The following is a 23,778-nucleotide window of genomic DNA, read 5'->3' on the forward strand; positions in this document are numbered from 1 at the left end:
CCCCGCAGCCCAGTGCCCCTGCCGAGCCCCTGCCCTGCTCCCTGGACCACAGTGCCCCCCACCCGACTGCACAGTGCCCCCTGTTGAGCCCCCCCACCCTGCTCCTCGCAGCCCAGTGCCCCTCACTGAGCCCCCCAGCCCTCCCCACAACACGTCTCCCCGCCGCTCTCCAGCCGGGAGCTAGCCCTGCTTAGAACCCAGCGGCTGCCAGAGAACAGGGCCCTGGGCACAGGGTCAAAATCTACTCACCCCCCCACCCCCGGACTCTCACCGGCATGAGAAGCCCCTGGTCTGCTTCATTCCCAGCAAGGCCCTTTTAGTCCAAAGCCTCTTAGCGCCATCAGGCCGGGGCGGGGTGTCAAAGCCCAGCCCCCCCATCCTGCCGGGGGCCAGCACTGGGACGTCACGGGTTAACCCCCCCATCCCGCCCTGAGCCCCTCTCTCGCCAGCCTGGCGACGCCTGTGTTGGGGGGGCCTGGGCAGTGGGATCCGGGGTGGGGAAGGGGAAGCAGCTGGGTTTCTGGGGGTGGCTGTGGGGAGGCAGCAGGCCAGAAGGGGAAGGAGGTGGCTACATTCAGGGACCCAGCTGGGGGCCTGGCACCGACGCCCTACTGAGCATGGCCTGGTTCACCCCCTGCCCCGTCAGACCGGGAGGGCAGGAGCAGCTGATTTCAGTGGGGAGAGAGCAAAGCGTGAGGGGTCTGGGGAAGACAGCGCCCCTCTCTGGTGCGTGGCGGCAACACTGGGGGGGATGGAGCCGTTATCCAGCAGGCTCAGGCTGGAAGGGAAAGAGCACAGGGGCCAGGATGGGCTTGAGATGAACCAAAGCAACAGGATCAGGACAGACCCTGTGAGCTCCCTGGCTGTCAGCCTGCCTCGCCCTGGGACCCCCAGGGGCTCCCTGCCACCCAGGGCTACACTGCACAGGTCCGATGTCAAATTCAGAGCTGGTACTGAGGGGTTCAGAGGGCGGGAGGGGGATCAGGGCTGGGACAGGGGGTTGGAGCATGTGGGGGGGCAGGGCTCAGGGGTGCAGGTTCTGGGCAGCGCAGCCGGCATGTCCCCCCTCCAGTTCCTACCTGGAGGCACGGCCAAGTGGCTCTGCACACTGCCCCGTCCCACAGGTGCCGCCCCCACAGCTCCCATTGGCCACGGTTCCCAGCCAATAGGAGCGGCAGGGGCGGTGCTTGACGCGGGGGCAGCATGTGGAGCCTCTGGGCTGCCCCTACACATAGGGTCTGGAGAGGGGACATATTGCTGCTTCCAGGAGCCACGCGGCACAGAGGCTAACAGGGAGCCTGCCAGCCCCGCTGCATGGCACTGCCAACCGGACAGTCAACGGCCCGGTCAGCAGTGCTGGCTGGAGCCACCAGGATCCCTTGTCGAGTTCTGGTCCAAAACCAGAGACCTGGCACACACCCCAGCCCTCCCCACCACTTCTCTCCTCTCCCTCCCCAACCCCTCCCTTCCATCCCCATCCTCTTCCCAACCTCCCTTCCTTTCGATTTCATCCTTCTCTTCCAGCCCGAACTCCTTTGCCTCCACCCCCATCCACCTAGTCATTAGCGCCCCTCTCCCCCCGGCACCGTTTTCAGCCCCCCGCAATCCCGCCGGGACATCCCTCCCTTTCTTCCTGCTGGGATGGGAGGCCACCAGCATCGAGGCTCAAGCCAGCCCCACTGGGTGAGATCCCAGCCCCGGGTGATGACCCCTTGAGCCCTGCTCCCTCCGCCCCGTGGGCTGCCCCCTCTTCCTTTCCCTGCTATTTCCGAGCGGGCACGAGGGACGTGCTGGGAATAACACAGCGGGCCCCAGCTCCACCTGACATGCTTTGACTCGAAATCAGCGCTTGATAAAAGTGAGATTGCTTGTCGACAAACAGAGCCGCCAGCTGCCGGAGCCGCCACGCCCCCCCCCCCTCGGCTCCCCCCCCCCGCAGCACCGTGCACAGACTGCTAATAACGCCACCCCCGCAGCCAGCCACCCGGGTGGCTGGACTGGGGGAAGGGAGGCTGGCTGGCTCCGAAGCCTGGATCGCCCGGCCCTGGTTAAAGGGCCGCTGTGCTGCAGGGAACAGGGTGGGGGCGCTCTCCCCTGGCAGTGAGGTCTGCCCCCAATGCCCCAGCGTGGCACTAGGGGGCGCTGTGCTGCAGGGAGCAGGTGGGCTCAGTACAAGGGTGCTCTCCCCACTGAACCAGCCATGCAGCAGCGAGAGGGAGACGCCCCTCAAGTCCCGTTCAGAACCCGTAGCCCACATGCTGCCATCCGCCCATCCTTCCGCCACGTCTCCATCCTTCTGCGGCAGCTTTCTTGCCAACCGCCGCAGGATCTGTCTGGCTTTTGACCCTCTCCCCGATCGCCACAGCAACTCCGCTCCCGCGCTGAACTTCAGACAGACTGACATCAGCTGGGAATCCGGCCCTGAGAGTAAAACGTTCCCACCGCTGTCATCCGAGGGGGAACGTTTCGCACCAATTTGCCCAGGTGTCAATGATGGTACATGAGCGATGGACAATCTTACCTTCATTATGTGACTCTTTGCCAGCTCCCCCTAGAATAACCAGGGACCCCTGTATTTAGGCTGCCTAATTCTTTCCATTAAAAAGGAGGCCTGTGACCCTAAGCCCTCATCGCTTGCAGCAGGCCTATGAAATGAGGCCGGGAGAAAACCCTCGGGCCAGGAAAGTGCCTTTTCTTTGTTACAGCAACTTCCATTCAGGGTTAGCTGAAGCCATCACAAATCCCCCTTTCTCTTCTATCACTTGCATTGCTAAGAGAAGTGGTGCCAGCCTATCAGAAGCTGTAGGTCTCAAACCACTTTACAAAGAAGGCATTATCAGAGGGGGGAAACTGAGGCATGGGGTGGGGGGCAGTGATGACATGCCAGTAGCAGAACTGGGATTTGAACCCAGGTCGCCTGAGTCCCAGTTCAGGGCTCTGATCACTAAGCCCCCCCGCCCCCACCTAACAAAATAATACTTGACAAATTAACAACAGAACAGGACCGTTCTAAACCTGGGCTGACAACACCAACGCAGATGCTGCATTGGGAATGCACGGGAATTGCCAGAGCACCTGGGGGGAATAAGGGGTGGGGAGAGGTGGGCTGACTTCCCACTGTACTCCCAACCCCAACCCAGCCCCTCACTTTGGCCTCTCCCAACCACCCATGGAGCCAGCATATGGCTGCCAACTTGGTAATATTTAAAAACCAGACGCTCTCCTCCCCCCCGAGACCCCACCCCTGTCCCGCCTCTTCCCCCCAAGGCCCTGCCCCGTCCACTCCTCTTCCCCACTGTTGCTTGCTGCTTTCCCCCCCTCCCACTCCTCCGCCCGGTCAGGAGGGACTCGCCTGCAGAGCCCGGGGTGGGAGCTGCAGCCGTCTGATGCAGGCAGGAGGCAGCTCTGGCTGAATAGGGGCTGGCGTGGGTGAAGACCTGAAGCCTTCCCCGGATGCAGTAAACGGACATTGGGTGTCCGGTCAGTAGATCTGACGGGACACAGTCATGTCCCCTTTTTGACTGGACTTTCTGGTTGAAAACTGGGCACCTGGCCACCTTAATAGCTAGTTCTGTAGCCCAAGGTGTCAAAAGCCTGTTTCTTAAGAGTGAAGGCTGAGGCCGCAAGTCCTACAAAGGGTGCATAAGCCGCCTTATTTTTCCCTTTCACAAACAAAAATGGCAGGAAATGCCATGCAAAAAACTCCGTTCAAACGGTATTTAGGGTGCAATGCCAGATGGACAGTGGCCGTGCCCCTGACCACTGTCCCGTCGAGTGTGCGCACCGGAATCTCATCTTTGGTTTCCTCTGGGCCCTACCTCATTGCAGGTCGGGCACAGAACTGCACAAGCAATCACAGAGTTGCCATTTCCTGTCTTTTTCCAGGCCTCGACTTTGCAACCTACACCACGTTCTTTTAATGACGGGGCTTTTCCACATGTGTCTAATTATTTATTCAGTCCTCTGAATCATATAATGATGCTCCTGGAATCACTGTCTGCCTGATGCCCTTCCACTGAGATCACGAAGGAACCACAGTGCTGACCTGAACCGCAATTGTCTAAGAACTGATATTAGCTTCTATTTCCTATTAAAGATAATTATACCCTGCGTTGCAGTCGCGTGGGGTTTGCCCCTTTTCTCAACGCTTGATCTGATGATCTCCCTCTTGACCAGGGCTGCAAAGGGCGGAGAGGCTGGCGTAAACCAGCATGGACGGCAGTAGAGTGATGCCAATTTATTCCAGTGAGGATCTGGCCCCGTCTGATGCTTTTTGCCATGCAGGCAGCAGCCCTGCTGTGATGCGAGCACAGAACATCAACTTTTCACCCCTAATAAACCCAGCAGCTGGCGCTGCCAGTCCAGGCTGGATTCGAACCAGCGCCCTCGAGGGCCAGCCCCTGAGCCACAGCAGCTGCTAGGGGGGCCCAAGTTCAAGCCATCCAGCCTCCTTTCCTTCCCCTGTCGCATCCAGCCACCTCCCTGTCTGCAGAGTCAAGAGGCACATACATGGGGGTGGCGCGGACGCACGCAGTCCTAGTGAATTATCTTCCCCATTTCAACTGTTCCTTTCTGGCACGGCTTGATTAACCCATATGTCATCCTCCTTAGGCTGCTTCCAATTAGGTTAGCAGAGGCAGCGAGATGTCGGCTGGCTTCTGGAGCCGGTGTGGGCGGTGGGGGAGGACGGGCGAAGACCCGTGCCATTTCTTTCGGGATGTGTTTATATTCCTGTTACCCGGACAGGCCTGCACAAGGCCGGGAGGAAAGCGTGAGACCCGAGCGCACTAGCTTGGCTAATCGCATGTGGCCCGGTGCAGCTGCCGGGCCAAATGCCCATGTGGTGGCTTCCGGCACGCAGCCCCCTGGAGCTCTCCGGTTGTCCTCATGCCCGCACTCTGCCACGTGCCGCCTGGCGCATCGATGCCAGATAGGATGACCAACTTGGTAATCTTTAAAAAACTGGACACTTCAGCAGGAGAGTGGGAACCTCCCTTGCCCTGCTTCTTCCCCCCCCCCCCCGAGGCCCCCACCTCTTCCCCTGAGGCCCCACCCATCCACTCATCTTCCCCCCCACCCCCTCGCTAGCTGCTTTTTCCCTCCCATCCCCCCACTTGGAGGGTCTTGCCTGTGAAGTTGGGTCTGGGAGCAGCCTGATGAAGGTAGGAGATGGTCCTGGCTGAGTAGGGGCTAGCGTGGGTGATGACCCGGCGCCTCCCCCGCTCACAGTAACCGGACTTTGGGTGTCCGGTCAGTAGATCTGACCAGACATAGTCAGGTCCCCTTTACAACCAGACTTTCCGGTGGAAAACTGGGCACCAGGCCGCCCTAATGCCAGACAAGGCAGTCACATGGTTGGAGCTCCGCTGCCAATCTCCTGTGTAACCTCCAGCCGGTGGCGTGGGTGGAGGAGGTCTTTCGAAGCCAGGGGGGACAGGCAGGTATCTGGGAGATGCCGCCCCCGCCCCCACCTAGAGCCACTGTGCCTTTGAGCCAAATCTGCCCCCTCGTTCGAGAAGGGTTTGATAATTTCACGAGCAGGATTAGCAAGAGGGAGTACGGGGATTAGAACTTGGGCCTAAAATGGAACAGGACGGCCTAGGAAGGAGCACTGCGGAAAGGGACCTGGGGGTCAGAGTGGACCACAAGCTAAATATGAGTCAACAGTGTAACGCTGCTGCAAAAAAAGTGAACATCCTTCTAGGCTGTATTAGCAGGCGTGTTGTAATCAAGACACGAGAATTAATTCTTCCACCCTACTCCGCGCTGATTAGGCCTCAATTGGTGGATTGTGTCCAGTTCTGGGCACCACATTTCAGGAAAGATGTGGACAAACTGGAGAAGTCCAGAGAAGAGCAACAAAAACGATTCAAGGTCTAGAAAACATGACCTATGAGGGAAGATTGAAAGAACTGGGTTTATTTAGTCTGCAGAAGAGAAGATTGAATGAGGACACGATAACAGTTTTCAAGTACCTAAAAGGTTGTTATAAGGAGGAGGGAGAAAAATTGTTCTTCTTAACCTCTGAGGATAGGACAAGAAGCAATGGGCTTAAATTGCAGCAAGGGAGATTTAGGCTGGACTAAAAAACTTCCTAACTGTCAGGGTAGTGAAGCACTGGAATAAATTACCCAGGGAGGTTGTGGCATCTCCATCACTGGAGATTTTTAAGAGCAGGTTGGACAAACCCCTGTCAGGGATGGTCAAGATAATACTGAGTCCTGCCGTGAGTGCAGGGGACTGGACTAGAGACCTCTCGAGGTCCCTTCCAGGCCTAGGATTTGAAGTACCACCCTGTGGAAGGTTGGACTGACAACTTCCCTTGCGGTTGGGCCCACCCCTGTTTAAGCAGAGAACGAGGTGGACTTCCCAGCTACCCCAGCGGCAAAACTTTCCATTTTCAAGGGTTCATTTTTCTAATAAATTGGAGCAAAAATTCCAAAATGCAAAATCAAAACATGTTAATGCCAAACAAAATGGCCTTCTGAATTTTTTTTTTTTTTAATTCAACCAAACCAAAGTGTCAAAACCATGCTGGTGTTGTCAGTTGTTTCCATGGCCCCGAATCTGTATTTTTCAGCCCAAAAAAGAGATATGCACAAAAAATGTCACCCAACTCTAATTTCAGGACTCTGGAAATAGCTGGCAAAGCCCCTGTTTGTGGAGTCACAGCCCCGCTTAGCAGTCCTGGAAGCTAGATGTTGTGTTCCCAGCAGGCACCCAGAGAATAAACATGCAACACTCTTGTGGGAAGGTTGCAACTTAACACGACTTTATTTCTCACAATCCAGACCCTTAACACACAAGAACCCCAAAACAGAGAGAGACAAAGCAGGCTGCTCACTAAGGCAGAGGGGCGTAATTCACTCCACCTTGCTGTCGGTGGCTCACTGCAGATTGAATCTGATCGCACGCTTCCCTACAAAGCCCTCTAGCTTGGCAGCAGAATCCAGAAAACCCCTTCACGCCTGCAATGACAGCTTGGAATTCCAACACAGTCCTCAGTACACCACACTAGACACACACAGCCCTTCCCTAGTATGTCAACCTACGTGGCTGTTCTCGGAGCTACGTACCCATCTTAGGGTTTTTTATGAGCCTACTACTGTAATATCCAAGTGCCTCATAAGCTTTTAAAGTATTTATCCCCATAATACCCCCGGGAGGTCAGGCAGGGGCCCAATTCAGGCAATTATTCCCATTTCAGAGGCCCGGCTCCTCAAAGGTATTAGGTGCCTAACTCCCATGGGAATCAGCCCCATGGGGAGGAGAGGCCTAGCTCTCTTTTGAGGGATCCCCCAGGTCGAAGTGTAAGGATTAGAGGGACTTGAATGCAGGCCAGCCAACACCACCCTGCTCCCCGCCCTCCTCAGAGGTGGCACGCCACAGGAAGTTCCGCCTTGAGTAATCTGACTGACAGTTGTATTAGCAATCCCCGATTGGCTCCTTGATCCTATATAAGGGGCCTACCAGGAAGCGTCCAGGTAGCAATGGGGTCTCCAGCTAGCTGCTGTGACCACCCTGCTTCTGAGCTCCTGGCATTGACCTCAGGTCTGACTAGGCCTGATTCCCGATCGATTCCCAGGGTCCCCCCAACACTGACCTGCTACCTGGTATTGCTGACCTCGACACCGGCGGTGACCCCCAGCTTCGGTTCCCAGCTCCCAAGCTCCTGCCACTAGTCCTGCCTGCCTTCACCCAGGATCCTGAATGGGAGGGCAACAGAGCAGGGATTCGAGTCACCCAACTGGCTCCCTCACCACTAGGCCATCCTTCCCCCAGCTCCTTCTGGCTCCGGATCAATCAGGACGTCCCAGGTCTGGCTGCATAGAACAGGCCTCGCTTCCCCCAAGCGTGCAGCCAGGGCTTGCCTGGGCTCCCCTCTCTCCACCGCCTGCCAGTGTCCCCGTAGCCAAGAGCCGCGTAGAGAAAACAAACAAACAAACCAGGTTTTGCAAAGAGAATGGGCAGCCCAGATGCCGGCCGGGCTCACCGAGTAGGCTGCGAGCTCCATAAACACACAGCCCCAGGCCGGAGCAACTCACAGGGCTGGCATCACAGCCGGGCGCCCTCCGCACACCTCCAAAGACTTCCAGGGCCACTCGACTCACAAGGTGGGGGGGACCGCTCAGCCGGCACAGAGGGCAGGCAGTAGCAGAGCTGAGCCCTGTGCACGTGGCATGACCCAGAGGGCTGGGCTTCAGGACGCCTGGGTCCCAGTCCTGGCTCTGCCACTGAGCTGCCGGGTGACTTGGGGCAAGTCACTGCCCTGCTCTTTGCCTCAGTTTCTCCTCCTGTCCTCTGTCTCCATAGACTGTGAGCTCTGTGGGCAGGGGTCTATGCTGCACCCGGCCTGTCGTGGGGCCACTCCCTGAGCTGGCAGGGGCCTCTAGGTGCTGCTAGCTAATAATAATCCACCAAAAGGAGCAGGAACCATTCGGTATGTTCCCATGTGATAGGCCCACACCCATTTTAAGGGATTCACCCCTACGCCCTGAAGGCAGTCACCAATGGCACCTTTCTACCCCCACTGCCGAGGGTCAGGATTCACTCAGGACACTGCCCCCGTCCTCATTTATCTGGTCACTGCGTTGATCTCTTGGCCATCCTCAGAAAGGAAAGGAGTGGGCAGGTGGGAGAAGGAGAGCTGGGGACAAAATGGGGTCAGGAGCATTATCCCCATTTGACAGATGGGGAAACTGAGGCATTGAGAGGGGTGACTTGTCCAAGGTCACCCAGCAGGCAGAGCTGGGACTCTCCCCACTAGGCCACACCGCCTCCCTCCCAGCCAGCTCTCCTAGGGTGGGAGCAGGAATGCGAAGTCTTGCTCTCCGCGCCAAGGAGATGCCCTGAGGCCGTGGCTGAGTGGACATGTTGATGGGGGCTGAGTAGCGAGCGCCAATTCGCCTGGGGGGGGACCAGTTAGCCATGCTGGTTGGGAAGCGCCGCGTGCTGTCCTTCACACCAGCGCAAACTGGACGTGTGACACTACTGGATCTGAATGGGAGTGCTTCACACCCACGGTGGGCTGGAGTATGTGAGCGCCCGGGGCCCTTGTGCGATGCACAAACCGAGGGTCTTTGTTTGCAGCTCAGTCACACCAGATTTGCCCAGTGTGTCGGCTGTGGAGCGACTCCTGATTTACACTGGCAGAGAAACAGTGGAACCACCCCTCAGAATCCCCCCCCGTCTCTCTTCCTCTTCTCCTGGGTGTACACCCCTTACTCAACCCTCAACTGCCAAAAGGCACCAGAACCCAATCCCCAGCTGGTGAAAATGGGGGCAGCTCCCATGGAAGACATTAGCTGGTGTAAATCAGCAAAGGCCTGACCCACATGCTCACTGTAAGAGCCTTTCACGACACCCTGCATCTGGAAGCCAGGCAAAGACTATCCAAGCAGTGATCTTATGTTGCCACGAATAAAAGATGTCTTAAAATTATCTGTCCATCCCCACACACGCCCATCTAGCCACCCATCCGTCCCCATACACACCCCTCTATCCATCCGTCCATCCATCCCCATACACACCCCTCCGTCCCCATACACACCTCTATCCATCCATTCGTCCTCACACACACACCTCAAAGAAACGCAATCCAAAACCAAGTGACCCAACAAGCCAGGAAAATACTCATGGAAATGAAAATCTACCCAAAGGTTATCAATTATAACGTAGTCATAATAAATAATGATTCATAATAAATAATAATTGGACAAAGGTTAAACCTCTGGAAAACAAATTTGACTCACTTTGCTTCTTTGTATAAACACAATTTTTTTTAAAGGGCAGCATGAGGCAGGAATCCAATTAAAAAATAAATAATAATAAAAATCTCCAAGTAGGAAAAGGGAATTTTAATGAGCCGTTGTTTTAATATAAACATGGTTTGACAAACAGAAATACCAAAACAAAACGGAGAAATGCAATGCAATGCAAGTGGGGATGGGGTGGGGGGGGGAGGCTAAAACAGCACCATCTGACCTCACTGCCTTCATCCCCCGCATGGCCTACTGAACCCCACTTCCAAAGTCTTTGTCTGTATTTAAATATTAGCATTCAGCAAATAGTGACTTAAGGCAAATGTGGGTCGAGTCCGGGTGGAGGGGCGTGGAATCAGGACTCCTGGGTTCTCTTCCTGGCTCTGGGAAAAAAGCATTTGTCTAGTGGTCTGAGCAAAGAATTAGGGCTCAGGACACCTGGGTTCTATACCAGCTCTGGAAGGACCCTGTGTCTAGTAATGGGTAAGGGATTGGGAGCCAGGACTCCTGGGTTCTATTCCCAGCTCTGGGAGAAGAGTGGGGTCTAGTGGTTAGAGCAGGGCAGCCTGGGAGCCAGGACTCCTGGGTTCGCTCCCCAGATCTGGGCAGGAAGTGGGGCCTACTGGTTAGAGCAGGGGGGCTGGGAGTCAGGACTTCTGGGGTCTATCCCCAGCTCTCCGAGAGGAGAGATATCTATTGGTTAGAGCAGGTATCAGGGCTCCCAGGATCTAATCCCAGCTCTAGGAAGGGAGCGGTGCCTAGTGATTGGAGCAAGGGGCAATAAATCAGGCCATCTGGGTTCTAGCCCCAGCTTTGGGACTAACCTGCTGTTTGACTGGGCTCCAGAGGGATTCCCTCTGCCCTGGGGGGCAAAATTTCACCTTTCATGCTCCCTTCCGGTCCTGTTGCAGCCAGGGAAGGTCTCCACGTAGCCTGGAGGAAGCAGATTTCAAAACAACCAGCCTGCCCCTGCCCGCTCACACACAAGAGCAACTCTGCAGGGGGAGCTGCCCATTCAGGTCACTGGCTCTTCCCAGGTGTGCAAGACCCATCCCTTGGAAGCCAGAAACTCAGGCCCAAACCCTCCACTGATGGCCAGCAGCATCATCTGATTCACACCAGCTGAGATCTGGCCTCATTGACTCCAGTGGAGCTATGCCTGATTTCACAGCTAGGGATGCAGCCCATGCTCTGGAGAGCCCTGTCTATTTAAAGGAATAATGACAACGCCCTAATATTCGTCTTCCAATGGACCTTTGCGTGGTGTGGGCCGTCCTGCGCCTCAAAGCCGAGGTTCTCAAAGAATTAAGGGCTAAATTCCCAAACTATGAGGCCACTTGCAATGCCCTGAAGGAGAAAGGCATTTTCTTACCTCTAAGGGGGAAATGGCAGGACCATGGTCACCCAATGGGTCAGTGGCAGAACTTGGAATTGAACCCAGGAGTTCTGATTCCTAGGCTCTGCTCGACGGACAGATGCCTGAAAGCCTGTTCTCTGGGCAGCATGAGTGCTCCTTGGGACCATGCCTGGCTAGCTGCCAAAGCTCTGTACAAAGACAGAGCGAGATTATAAGCCCCACTTCACAGATGGGGAAACTGAGGCACAGAGTGGGTGAGGGTAGAGACACTTGTCCAAGGTCACGCAGAGCTAGGAAAGTCAACCAGAAGGCCCGGCTCTGAATCCCCTCTGCTCAAACCACTGGACCCCACTCCTCTTCCAGTGCTGGGGATAGAACCCAGGAGGCCTGACTGCAGCCCACCCAGTTCTAACCACTAAACCCCACTCCCCACACCCCTGAGCTGGGGATAGAACCCAGGAGTCCAGACTCTGCCATTCTGCCCAGCTGTCAGGGGGGTCAGGAGAGAACTGGGCAGCCTAGAAAGGCCCTAGTCCCGAGTGGAAAGTCCAGGGAGCCAGTGCCCATGAGTGGGCAGCGCGGCACCTGCCCACCCAGCGCCAAACTGCTGGTGGTTGCATGGGGGTGGCCAGGACAGGTCCTGGGTTATAAAAGATCCCTGCATGATGCATGGGTCACCCAGACAGCGGGTGGGGGGAGACACAGTCAGGGTGGGTGGATGCCTGAAGCGTGAAGCTGGCACGGGCCGGTGCTGGGAGAGACTCATTGCAAGGCAACTATATTGGCACCGCAAGTGCTGCAAAAGGGTGAGGAACAGCCCCAGCCCGCCAGGGTGAGATCTCAGGCCACACGGCGGGTGGATCCCCCCTGTCTGGTTGTCATTCGTGGCAGTGCCCTGGTGCCCGATGCCCAGCGGGAACAGCCCGGCCTAACCTGGGGTACATCAACCCCAGGAGTTTTGTGCAGAGAAGGGCTGCCCCATGCACGGCAGCCTTGCTCCCATGCCCGGCCCCCCACTGGGTTGCAGAGGATGGCCTCTGGGTGCTCCAGCAAAGCCAGGCAGGGGAGCAGGCGGGCACAGAGCCAGCAGATAAGCGCCAACATCCGTCCGTGAGCCAGGAAATGGAGCAGAAAATCCCCTTTGTTTGAGAGGCAGCCGGCTGTGGGCAGGGGCGCTCTGGGTGACCCCGCTGTGCCTCCCCCGAGTGCCAGGCACAGGGCGGTCAAGGGACTGAGTCTGCATTGCTTGATCCCCTCCCCCCAGCCACCAGCTCCCTCCTTGCTGGGGAGGGCGAGGGGAGGAAGGAGACTCGCGCCCTGATCTCTCCAGCTAGCAGCAGGACCAGACAGCCAGGTGACCCTGCAGCCTGGGCATCCCCTGGCCTCCATTTTGCCCCGAAATTTCTGCCATGGTAGCAGAACCAAAGAGGGGCGCAAGCAAAACCAGTGCTTCCCCTGCTGCTTGATCGCCTCAGTTGCTCCAGTCCTGGGCTGGGCTCTGAGTAACGCTTTGGGGATGGGAAAGGACCCCTGAGATCTACCACCCTGGGCAGGGTCCCCAACCCCTGCACAAGGGCCCTGCCCCCAGCCTGGGGGGGATCAGGGGTGTGGCCAGAGCACCCTATGCTGTGGCTATTCTCTGCCTCCCAGGGCCCATAAAGGGTGGACTGAGGGTATGGCTGGGGCACACTGTGTTGTGGGGCTTCTCTGCCCCTCAGCTCCCCTTGAGGGTGGATCAGGAGTTAAAGAATTGAGGGGGGAGGGTCCTGATTGTTCCACCTTGTGAATGTTTTTGAGAGCTCGAAAATTTGGACTCTCCAAACCAGGACGAAGCGTCGAAATCTCCAAAATTTTCACAAATGGAAAAAACAAAAACAAAAACCAAAATCCCCCCCACAATGTTTTGGTTCCTGTCCATCAAAACGGTTGGATCGCCGTTTTCCAAAACATTTTCTTTGGATTTGGACCTTTTCCCTTCTTGTCATCTTGGTTTCCAGCCCGAATCGCTTACATTTGGAACCAAAACGTCCTTTCGAGCCGGGGTTTTTCATTTCCAAAACGTCCCGAGGCAGAGTTTTGAAGAGCTCAACCCTTCGCCTCTCCACCGACTCGGGAGAGCCCTCCAATCCGACCCCCTGTTGCAGAGACTTTCCACTTAGACACCTCAGGATTTTCGATGGCAGTCGATTCACGGGGAAATTCCCCGACCAGTTCTGCTCGGGTGAGCTCGACGCTTGGGGAAGGGCAGCGGGTCGGTTCTGGTTCTGCTGCCCGTGGCCCTGGCAGGAAGGCGTCTCCCGAGCAAGGTGGAGGGGGCAGCTGGCTCCATCACAGCGCTCAGCAGTGCTGGGAAGATGGAAGCACAGGCTGGGCTGAGGAAGGAGCTGGTTTCTGCAGGAGGATTTATGGGTCCCCTGCCCAGGCTTGGCTCGCGTTTCTGTTTCAAGCTCCTAATGATCCTGGTGCAGGGTTGGTTTTGGACCCCTCAGCCTGGCTGCTGGCTGCAGCTCAGGAGGGGACGGAGGTGGCCGCAGCCACCAAGTGGGGGGCACAGGGCTTTAGGGGTGGGGGAGGGGGAATGTGACTACGCGGCTGGCCCAGCTCCCACCTGCTGGGTATCTCAGCTGTAGCTTTGTTGGAGTCTAGGGGCCAGATCCACAGCTGGTATAAATTAGTGTCACTCCACTGGAGTCAATGGGGCTAGGTCCACAGTTGGTGTAAATGGGCCGTAGCCCCATTGGAGTCAATGGGGCTGATTCCCCTCTCACCCTGGCATCAGTCAGGAGGCAATGGAGATACACTAGTGGAAGTGAGATCTGAGGGAGTGATTGATCACTCAAGCCACATGGTCTCATTTCTCCTTCCTGGTTGACATGCATAATAATAATAATCATTCATAAATCCCCAGTGACACGCTTCCTTGTCCAGATTTTCTTTTCCACCAGAGGCTTGGAGCACTGGCCAGCAGCAGTACTTCCCCATTGGGAAAGGGTTAACAAACAGGCATTGGCCTCATATGGCAAGGCCTGCCTAGCCCCCTGCTGCAGATATCCCACCTGGAACAGCCTTAACCCCATTGCAGAGATGGGGTCACTGAGAGGGCAAGGGACTTGCACACGGTCATACAATGGCAGAGCTGAGGATAGGACCGAGGAGTCCTGACTCCCACGGCCCCTGCTCTAGTCACTAGACCCTGCTCTCTCCCAGCTCTCTAAATAGAACCCAGACATCCGGCTCCTCCAGTTTCCTACTCTAATCACTAGACCCCATTGACCTCCCACAGCTAGGAAAAGAGTCTAGGAGTCCTGACACCCACGGCCCCTGCTCTAACCACTAGACCCCACTCCCCTTGCAGACCTAGGACGGAACCTAGGAATCCTAATTCTCAGTGCTTCTGCTTAACCCCCTAGACTCTATTCCCCTTCCTGAGCTGGGAATGGAACCCAGGAGTCCTGGTTTCCAAGACTTACACACCAGCCCCATCCTTCTTTGAGATTTTCACAGGTATTATTTGGGGTTAATGTCCCAGCAAGCCAGTTACAGGTCAGAACCACAGTCCAGCCTCCTGATTTGATTTCCAGTCCCTGATGATGGAAATAAAGCAAAGGAAGCGAATCTCACTTTATTCCTGGCCCATTAACGGTTCCCTGGGCCCCTGAAAAATGCAACCGAATGGAAACCCAATCTGCTGCATTGTGCTAGCGTCACTGCCCAGGAAGTCTGCTATTTCCTGCCCTGGATAAAAGATCTCCCGAGGTTGCGAGACGAGCAGGATCTGGAGAGATGCCAGCAGAGAGGAAAAGCTTTGCTAGAACGCGGGCAGCTTTAGAGCAGTCGAATGAGCTAGTGGACAGCGTACAGGATTCAAGAGACCTGTGTTTTATTCCTGGCTCGGCCGCTGACCTTTCCCTCTCTGTGACTCAGTTTCCCCCTCTGTAAAGCGGAGATAATGAGACTGGCCTCCAATGGAAAGCACTTGGAGATCTATGGATGGAAAGCGTTAGGTGAAACTGAGGGATTCTCTGTGTGTTTGTCTGCCTGGCCAGGCTATGATCATTGGTAGGGTTTGCGTAGGAGTGTATACAGTCAGAAAATGAAATGTCCACCCTCTGGGAACTTTCTAAATGCTGACAGTCATTTTCCTTCCGAATTAGGAGTGAAAAGTCAAAACAAATGAAACATTTTCACCGCATGAAAAGTCCTGAAAAACGTTGATTCGGAAACAAAAAAGTCGACATTTTGATGGCGATAGTTGGATATTTTTCATTATCGGACAGTAAGTCCAAAGCAGCCTAATAGCAATAAAAACGTACAGCACCGGGCACGATGGGGGCTGGTCCATGGCTGGGGTTTCAAGGTGCTACCGTAATACACCTAATAGCCATATATATGTACAGTGTCTCGCTCAATGGGGGCTGGTCCATGACTGGGGCACCGAGGTGCTATTGTAATTCACCTAATAGCAGTACAAATGTACAGCGCCCAACACAATAAGGTCTGCTCCATGATTGGGGTGCCTAAGTGCTACCGTAATATACCTAATAGCAATATAAATGTACAGCACCTGGCACAATGGGGGCTGGTCCATGACTGGGATGCTGAGGTGCTATCGGAATTCGCCTAATAGCAATACAAATGCACAGCACCCAGCGCAATGGGAGCTGGTCCATAACTGGAGTGCCGAGATGCTACCGTAATACACTTAATAGCAAAAGAAATGCACAGCGCCCGGCACAATGAGGGCTGCTCCATGACTGGGGCTCTGAGGTGCTACCATAATAAACAGGATTATTATTAATAATAAAATAATAATAATAATAATTAATAATAACAGGTGTCTGCTGTTGCTGACATTTTACATGGAGATATCAATTTGTGGCAACATTTCCAAACCAGATTTCCCCTGTGTGAAGGTGCATGTTGAAATGAGTCGATTCCAGGCTATGTTTTCCAGTCTGGCTTCCCAACGGAAAAGCAGAAAAATTTAGGCTTTGCCTTGATTACAAACAAAAGTGCATCTAAACAGCAGACTCACGATAGCTTCCCCCAATGCCATATCCTCCTGGAGATAAGACATGGATCACTTTTTAACCTCCATGGCGCAAGTTAAAGTCAAATCTATACCCTCACCTCCACCTGCAGCTTAGTCAAAATCGACCTTTTCCCACCAAAGAGTTTGATTTTGACCAGCCCACATTTTGCCTCCTGGAGAAATGTCAGCCAGCTCTCAAGAGGAGCATTTGAGTCTTCGCACGATGGAATCCTGTGCCCAGTTCGCGGCACCCATCCCCAAGGAAGATGAATTCCAACCGGAAGAGGGGCAGCCCAGGGCTGCTCGGATGGTCTGGGGACCGGAGAACTGATCTTAGAAAGGAGACTGAACGATCTGGGCTTGCCCTGCCTCAAACACAGTCTGGGATCTGAAACGCATCCGGAGGGGAGACACCAGGCAGGGAGAAGAGCTACTGGGGTTCAGGGATGATGCTGGCACAAACACAACTGGGGATAAACCAGCCAGGGTTCAGAGGAGGCTGGAGAGGATGGTTTCTAACTATCAGGGGAGGGAAGTTCTAGAACAGGGAACCTCAAGGAGTGGGGGGAACGCAAAGCTTAAGAACAGCCAGACTAGGTCAGACCAAAGGTCCATCTAGGTCTATCCTGTCTCCTGACAGTGGCCAGTGCCAGGTGCCCAAGAGGGAATGAACAGAACAGGTTATCATCAAGTGATCCATCCCCTGTCGCCCATTCCCAGCTGCTGGCAAACAGAGGTTAGGGACACTGTCCCTGCCCAGCCTGGCTAATAGCCACTGTCCTTCATGAACTTATCTAGTTTTTTGAACCCTGTTATAGCCTTGATCCATTTATGAACGGGATGATTTCATGAGGCCGGCTCTGATAGCAGGGACTGGGCTCCAAGACCCAGGCAGTCTCTTCCAATCCTATGTTTCCACATAGCGCCTAGCAGCCCCGGTCACGGATCGGGTGCTGGAAGTTGTACAAACACAGAGTGTGCCCCAGAGATCTTACAATTGAGCCAAGGGACAGCAGATGGATCCAGACAGACAGTCGGGGAGCATCAGGGGACAATGAGGGGATAGCAATCAGCCCCTAGTGGCAGCAATCTCACTCCTGTAACCACTTTACCATCATAGGGTGTGTTCATAGATTCATGGATTCCAAGGCCAGAAGGATCCACTGACCTCAACTAGCCAGACGTCCTGCAGAGAACAGGCCAGTGAATGTCCACAAATTATTTCCTGTTTGAACTGAGCAGATTTTTTGCAAACACATCCCGTCTTGACATAAAACCTGCCAGGGATGGAGAATCCACCACCCTGACCCTCGGTGAGTAGCTCCAATGGTTAATTTCACCTCACTGTTAAAACTTTGCAACTTATTTACAGTCTGAATTTGTCCTGCTTCGGCTTCCAGCCAGGGGATCTTGTTAGACCTTTGCCTGCTAGACTGGAGAATCCATGATCAGTTTTCGCTTCCCCATCCAGGCACCTATAGACCGGGATCAAGTCACGCTTTTGACCTTCTGTGACGTTGCACTCCACATGTTTTATGGAAGTATGCTTATGAGTGTGAATATGATGTAACTGGAATATGCTTCATGCAAAAGGTCTCGTAAGGTATCATTACAAAGCTTATAATCTACTGAGTGTGGTCACCTGATTTGTTGCATGTATTATTTCTATGTCTGGAGTTAGAAGAATAAGATATAAACTTGTATTATTGATGTGACCATATTAAGTGGAAGCCATTAAGGGTGCTTCAGAATCAGCGACCTGTAAACGATTCTGTTTACTTGCCAACTTTCCTGGGTAGGTGCTGGCCAGCCCAGGAAGAATGGAGGCTGGGGTCTCACAGGACATGTGAACATGTCATCTGATACTGAAATGTATCTTAAACCTGGTACTTTTCCATTTAGAAGAAGGGGTGGGGACCCAGAGAGACAAAGGATTCCCACCTTTGCCAAAGCTATAAAGGGGGATGGAACAGAACAAAGGGGGTCCCAGTCATGAGAAAATCCCAGCTTACCACCTAAGATGTCTACTGGAACTAACAAGGACTGTCCCAGGGGAAAGGATTGTGCCCAGATTAGGAAGGAGCCTAGTCTGTGAAAGAAGCTTATAGGATCATCTCTGAGGGTGAGATATTACCTGTAATCAGTTTCTCAATGTATTAGGCTTAGACTTGTGTGTTTTTGTTTTATTTTGCTTGGTGACTTACTTTGTTCTGTCTGTTATTACTTGAAACCACTTAAATCCTACTTTTTATACTTAATAAAATCACTTTTGTTTATTAATAAACCCAGAGTAAGTGATTAATACCTGGGGGAGCAAACAGCTGGGCATCTCTCTCTATCAGTGTTATAAAGGGTGGAAAATTTATGAGTTTACCCTGTATAAGCTTCATACAGAGTAAAATGGATTTATGTGGGATTTGGATCCCATTGGGAACTGGGTGTCTGGGTGCTGGAGACATAGAATAATAGAATATCAGGGTTGGAAGGGGGAGGTCATCAGGAGGTCATCTAGTCCAACCCCCTGCTCAAAGCAGGACCAATCCCCAATTTTTGCCCCAGATCCCTAAATGGCCCCCTCAAGGATTGAACTCACAACCCTGGGTTTAATAGGCCAATGCGCAAACCACTGAGCTATCCCTCCCCCCTTAAACAGGTAATTTGCTGAGCTGTTTTCAGTTAAATCTGCAGTTTTGGGGCCATGGTGCAGACCCTGGGTCTGAGTTGCAGCAGGCTAGTGTGTCTGGCTCAACAAGGCAGGGTTCTGACGTCCCAAGCTGGCAGGGAAAATGAGCTCAGAGGTAATTCCAGCACATCAGGTGACAGTCCCAAGGGGGTCTCTGTGACCGAATCTTTCACACCTTCCCTTTGTCAAACTGGTATACAGCCCATATCTATAGCCACATAATCCCTCCAGCTAGTCACCATGTTATCAGTTGACCAACTTTTTAGCATGGTCTAGTAGCTAAGGGAGTCTGGAGACTCGGGTTCTATCCTCACCTCTGCCATGGACATCTGTGCCTCAGTTTCCCACCACTGTCTATCTAGACTCTATGGGGCAGGCCCTGTCTCTCACTCCACAGCCAAGGGTGTGTCTGCACTGCCAAAAAAAGGCAGGTCCTTTACTCAGGTTAAAATAACAGTGAAGATGCAGTGACTTTGGTTGACTTTTATAGGGGAGTTGGGATTCCAGACATGACTTCGGTGCTATTTTGACCCAGGTTGGAATAACAGAATCATAGAAATGTCGGGCTGGAAGGGACCTGCAGGGTCCTTCCCTGCACTGAGGCAGGATAAAGTATCCCTAGACCACCCCAGAGAGGGGTTTGTCCAGCCTGTTCTTAAACACCTCCAATGACGGGGATCTCACAACCGCCCGTGGTCACTTGTCCCAGGGCTCCACTATCCTGAGATTTAGCAAATTCCTCCTAATATCCATCCTAAATCTTCCCTGCTGCAGACTAAACCGGGACCTTCCTGCCCTACCTTGGCAGATGGGGAGAGGATTAGTGAGCTGAGTTCCAGACACACGCCTTTGGTTTTAAAGGGGGGGACTCACCCCTGTGTGCCGTTGAGAGCTGGAGCTGACTCAGGCACCCTTAAAATCAAAGGGGACACTCTGGGTTTGCCCCAGGGTGTAATGTGGCCCCTGTTCCACTCCAGCCAGTGCGGCAGCACCAGTTTGCACCAGTGAGGCCAACTCCACTAGCTCCAAACCGAGCTGTTTGCTGGTGCACCTGTTCCTTCACAATCTGTTGGGTTTAGATTCCCCATCCCCCTCTCCCCGCCAGTGATCCGCCGTGTCTGCTAGGGGACCGACAACCTTTCCTGCCAAGCCCTGACTATAAAGGAGACTTCGCTGAGAGCCCTTCAGCTACATATCAGCCTGTGGGTTAACTCAATTAAGAGTCCATGCTACAAAAAGGGGAACAAGAGACATGTAGCAACATCAGGCCGCACTTAAAACAAGAAACATTAAGCAGGAAATAATCACTGCAGAGTGGAGAGCTCTCCTGCAAGGTAAATGTGCCCCTCAAGTAGCTTTCATCCTATCTCCCTGGGTTTTGCAGCGTTATCAGGGATGTCTCGAGCAAGGTCTCCACACAGAAGCAGCGCCATATGAATGATATGAATAGCGATAGATCGGTTTGCTTGGGTTCTGTTCCCCCGATAACCACAATTCCCTCCTGAAACACACACGGCTCTTGCGAGGCGCATTCCTTATCAGATGGCGGGGGAGCGAGGAGCGGCTGCCATGCAAAACATTTTTTGGGGGGGAGGGGTTTCCTCCTGTTATTATTATTAGCAGGATTCATTTCTTCTTCCTTGGTAACATTCCCCACCAGAGCTGACGGGACAACTGGAAAAATCCCTGCGAAAAGTGGCACCATTTGGAACAAAACACGGAGTCCCAGGGAAAGGCCAATTTTGTCACAGGAAGGAACGTCAAGAAAAACCAGGCGAACCAGCCAGGAAGGGTTTGGCTGGGAGATAGTGAACCTTTCCGCAGCAGGAGCCAAACCAGATCACTTTACCCACCCCAGCTGTGACCCTCAGCAGCCCCCCCGCCCCTTCTTTTGTCAATTTCATTTTCCTCTGACCGTAAAATAGACAAGAGCCAGGGGGGACGGGGACGGGGACGGGGCAATGTCTCAATTTTCCCCACAGCAAATCAAATTTTTTCGCCAAAACTGGATTTTCCCCATGGAAAATGTTGGTTTTGTGAAATGACGGGTTTTTTGTGGGAAAATTATTCTGATGACAGTCTTCCAATCTGCTCTATTCCCCCTCCCTCCCCCCACGTCTGGTTTTAAAGACTCCGTCGGCCGGGTCCTCAGCTGGTCTAAACTGGCATCGCTCCATTTAATGGAATTACATTGATTTACACTCTCTGGGGATGTGGCCAATTTGTGTTATGTCAGCATAAAACAGAGAGGAACCTAACCCAATTCCTCTTAAAACAAAATTAAATAGCCAAGTAAGGCACTTGCCAGGAATTATTTATATAACAGATTTATTACTATTGTCGTATATAGTGACCCCGACCGAGATCAGGGCCCCCATTGTGCCAGGCGCTGCACAGACACAATGAAAGTCCCTGCCCTGAAAAGTTTACAATCTAAAAAGACAAATGATCATTCTCCCGACAGTACAGAGGGGAAACTGAGGCACAGAGGGTTTTTTTTTTTAAGGGGTCTGCCCTTCCAAAGAGCTCATCTCCTATTTCGGCGTTGAAGCAAGCAGTCAGGTTTTCAGAAGATCTCAGTGCTCTGGGTGCTCTACTTTATGGAAACCCTGGTCATAAGCATCAGGACGGGTACTTTGGAAAAAAAATCCAGACGTGGTCCCACCAGCACTGCCGGGAACTGAACCCACAGTTCCTGCATCCTAAGTGAGGGCCTGAAGCATAAAGCCAGCTACAAACCTGTCCTGTTCAACAACCCCAGGAGGTGACTTTCCTCCAGTGAGGAGTTCCACTGAACCACATGGGGTGGCTCAGGTGAGGAAAGCTAATGCATCCGATGAAGTGAGCTGTAGCTCACGAAAGCTTATGCTCTAATAAATTTGTTAGTCTCTAAGGTGCCACAAGTACTCCTTTTCTTTTTGCGAATACAGACTAACACGGCTGCTACTCTGAAACCTGTCATTATTCAGGTGTGTAAGTGTTTTCAGGCTTGAGCCCCAGCTCCGCCAGGATAACACACGGGGAATATGTACAGCAGTCCACGCGCCATCAACCCAGAAGGAATCACCAGCCAACCAGATGGCCCAGTGTCTGCCAAGAACAAGCCTGGTTCAGAACAGGCCCATCCATTGGTGGTCGTGTACCTGGTGAAGTAGCACCACAGCCCTGTGTCAGGGTGCTGGGAAGGCCTGGGTTCAATTCCTGTCTATGCAGCAGATCGTCCTGGGTGACCGTGGGCAAGCCTCTTTGCCTCTTTGCCTCGGTTTCTCCATCAACAGGAATAATAATTCTATTTAGACTGAAAGCTCTTTCTAGGAGGGGCTGTCTCTCACACTGCCCAGAAAGAGGGGGCCCTTATCTCAGCCAGGGTCTGGGCAATGCCCGACACAAGGGAGGCTCTGATCTCAGTCGGGGGCTGTGCAGGGCCTGTCACAAGGGGGGCCGTGATTGCAGGTGGAATCACTATGCTACCATATTACACCTACTAACAGGGCCAGGTGGTGCAATCTACCCATGGTACTGCTACAGTGCCTATTACCATAACATCTGAGCACCTCACAATCACCCCTCACACACCCCAGGAGGTGGAGCAAGGCTCTTGTACAGCTGGAGAACTGAAGGCTAAGCAATGTGCCCCATGCCACACAGGGAGTCACCGACAAAGCTAAATCCTAGCTTAGCACCCAGCCCACTGCACCATCACCTGAGCCCCACCTCCGTGCTCTTCTCCAGGGGAAATCATGGCCAAGACTCCCACCAGCGGTGATCTTTAGCTACCTCCAGAGCAGTCACTTAGTGGCCACCCTCTGTCCCACCCCACATCCATCCCTGCCCCTTCGCCAGGGCTCCGCCATCTGCGTGGGGAAAGTCCTGGCACGCTTCTCCAGCCTTTCTGCCGGACACCTGCGGAAGAAACCAACTGTCCCGCGCCCTCGACCTCGCCTCCCTGACACCCTCTGTGTTCAAGCAGCGATGGGACTGACAATGGGCTGCCCCCAGTGCTTTGACATCCTTTTAACCTGCCCTCGAGCTTTGGGCAGTCATTTTCCAAATGCACTTCCTCTCTCCCCCCCACACCCGTCCCTCAGATAGGCTCCTTACCCTGCTCTCGCTTGTGAAAGAAGACAACAACTAAAAACCACCCCTAAGTGGTGGCTGAGTGCTGTTAAATCCAATTAAATAAATCGCCATGGTGGGCAGAAGACGGACCCTTTCAATGACCTACGTGCTGGGCGGAGGAGCCAGGCTGGGATGAAAGAGGGAAGCAGGGGTATTGCAGGGCCTGTGGGGTTTTTTGTGGGGCGGGAGAGGCTCTGAACCCTGGCTTGTGAAACTGATGCCCTACACTATGCAGGAAGCTCAGTGCCAGCGCCTGGCACCAGCTATGTCACCCTTTGCCACATGGCATCTGTTTCATTCCCACAGTGCCCTGTCATGGGCATGGATTATTCAGGGTCCCCCTGCAGCTGAGCCCATTGGTGAGTTTGCCCCCACACTGCCCAGGTCTGGAGGTAATCAGCCTGTCATGGGGCCGGGGGTGGGGGGGATAGTCATGCTCCAGGCATGTTCACTCCCAAAAGTTTGCTCTAATCTATTTCTCCTGAGTGCACAGAGGGGCTTGTTCACTGTGATCAGCTTCTACCACTGGGCCAGTGCAGCCTGCCAAAGCTGGAGCATCCCCATCACACTGCCAGTACAGCCCTGCCACTGCCCCAGTGCACCCCATCACACTGCCAGTACAGCCCTACCGCTGCCCCAGTGCACCCCATCACACTGCCAGTACAGCCCTACCGCTGCCCCAGTGCACCCCATCACACTGCCAGCACAGCCCTGCCGCTGCCCCAGTGCACCCCATCACACAGCCAATGCACCTTTCATCATGCTGCTTCTCTCAGCGCCTCCCTCTGTGACCCTGGTTAGAGAAGCTGCCCTGCCCTGCCTGTGA

The 23,778-nt window shown here is 53.9% G+C and overlaps 1 protein-coding gene across 3 annotated transcripts in view; it reads right to left on the reverse strand.

The window, feature by feature from the left end:
- Window positions 1–23,778, reverse strand: part of LOC119847174 (leucine-rich repeat and fibronectin type III domain-containing protein 1-like) — a 54,914-nt gene that overhangs the window by 26,231 nt on the left and 4,905 nt on the right. Inside the window, exon 1 of one of the 3 annotated variants that reach the window (XM_038381710.2) lies at window positions 10,586–10,786. The exons of the other annotated variants lie outside the window; for them this stretch is intronic. The gene's annotated coding sequence lies outside the window, so the exon portion shown is untranslated. Of the gene's footprint in view, window positions 1–10,585; window positions 10,787–23,778 lie in introns of those variants that run through there. 3 annotated transcript variants of the gene reach the window in all.

This window comes from Dermochelys coriacea, chromosome 23, assembly GCF_009764565.3.
Source record: "Dermochelys coriacea isolate rDerCor1 chromosome 23, rDerCor1.pri.v4, whole genome shotgun sequence".
NCBI classification, from domain to species: domain Eukaryota; kingdom Metazoa; phylum Chordata; order Testudines; family Dermochelyidae; genus Dermochelys; species Dermochelys coriacea.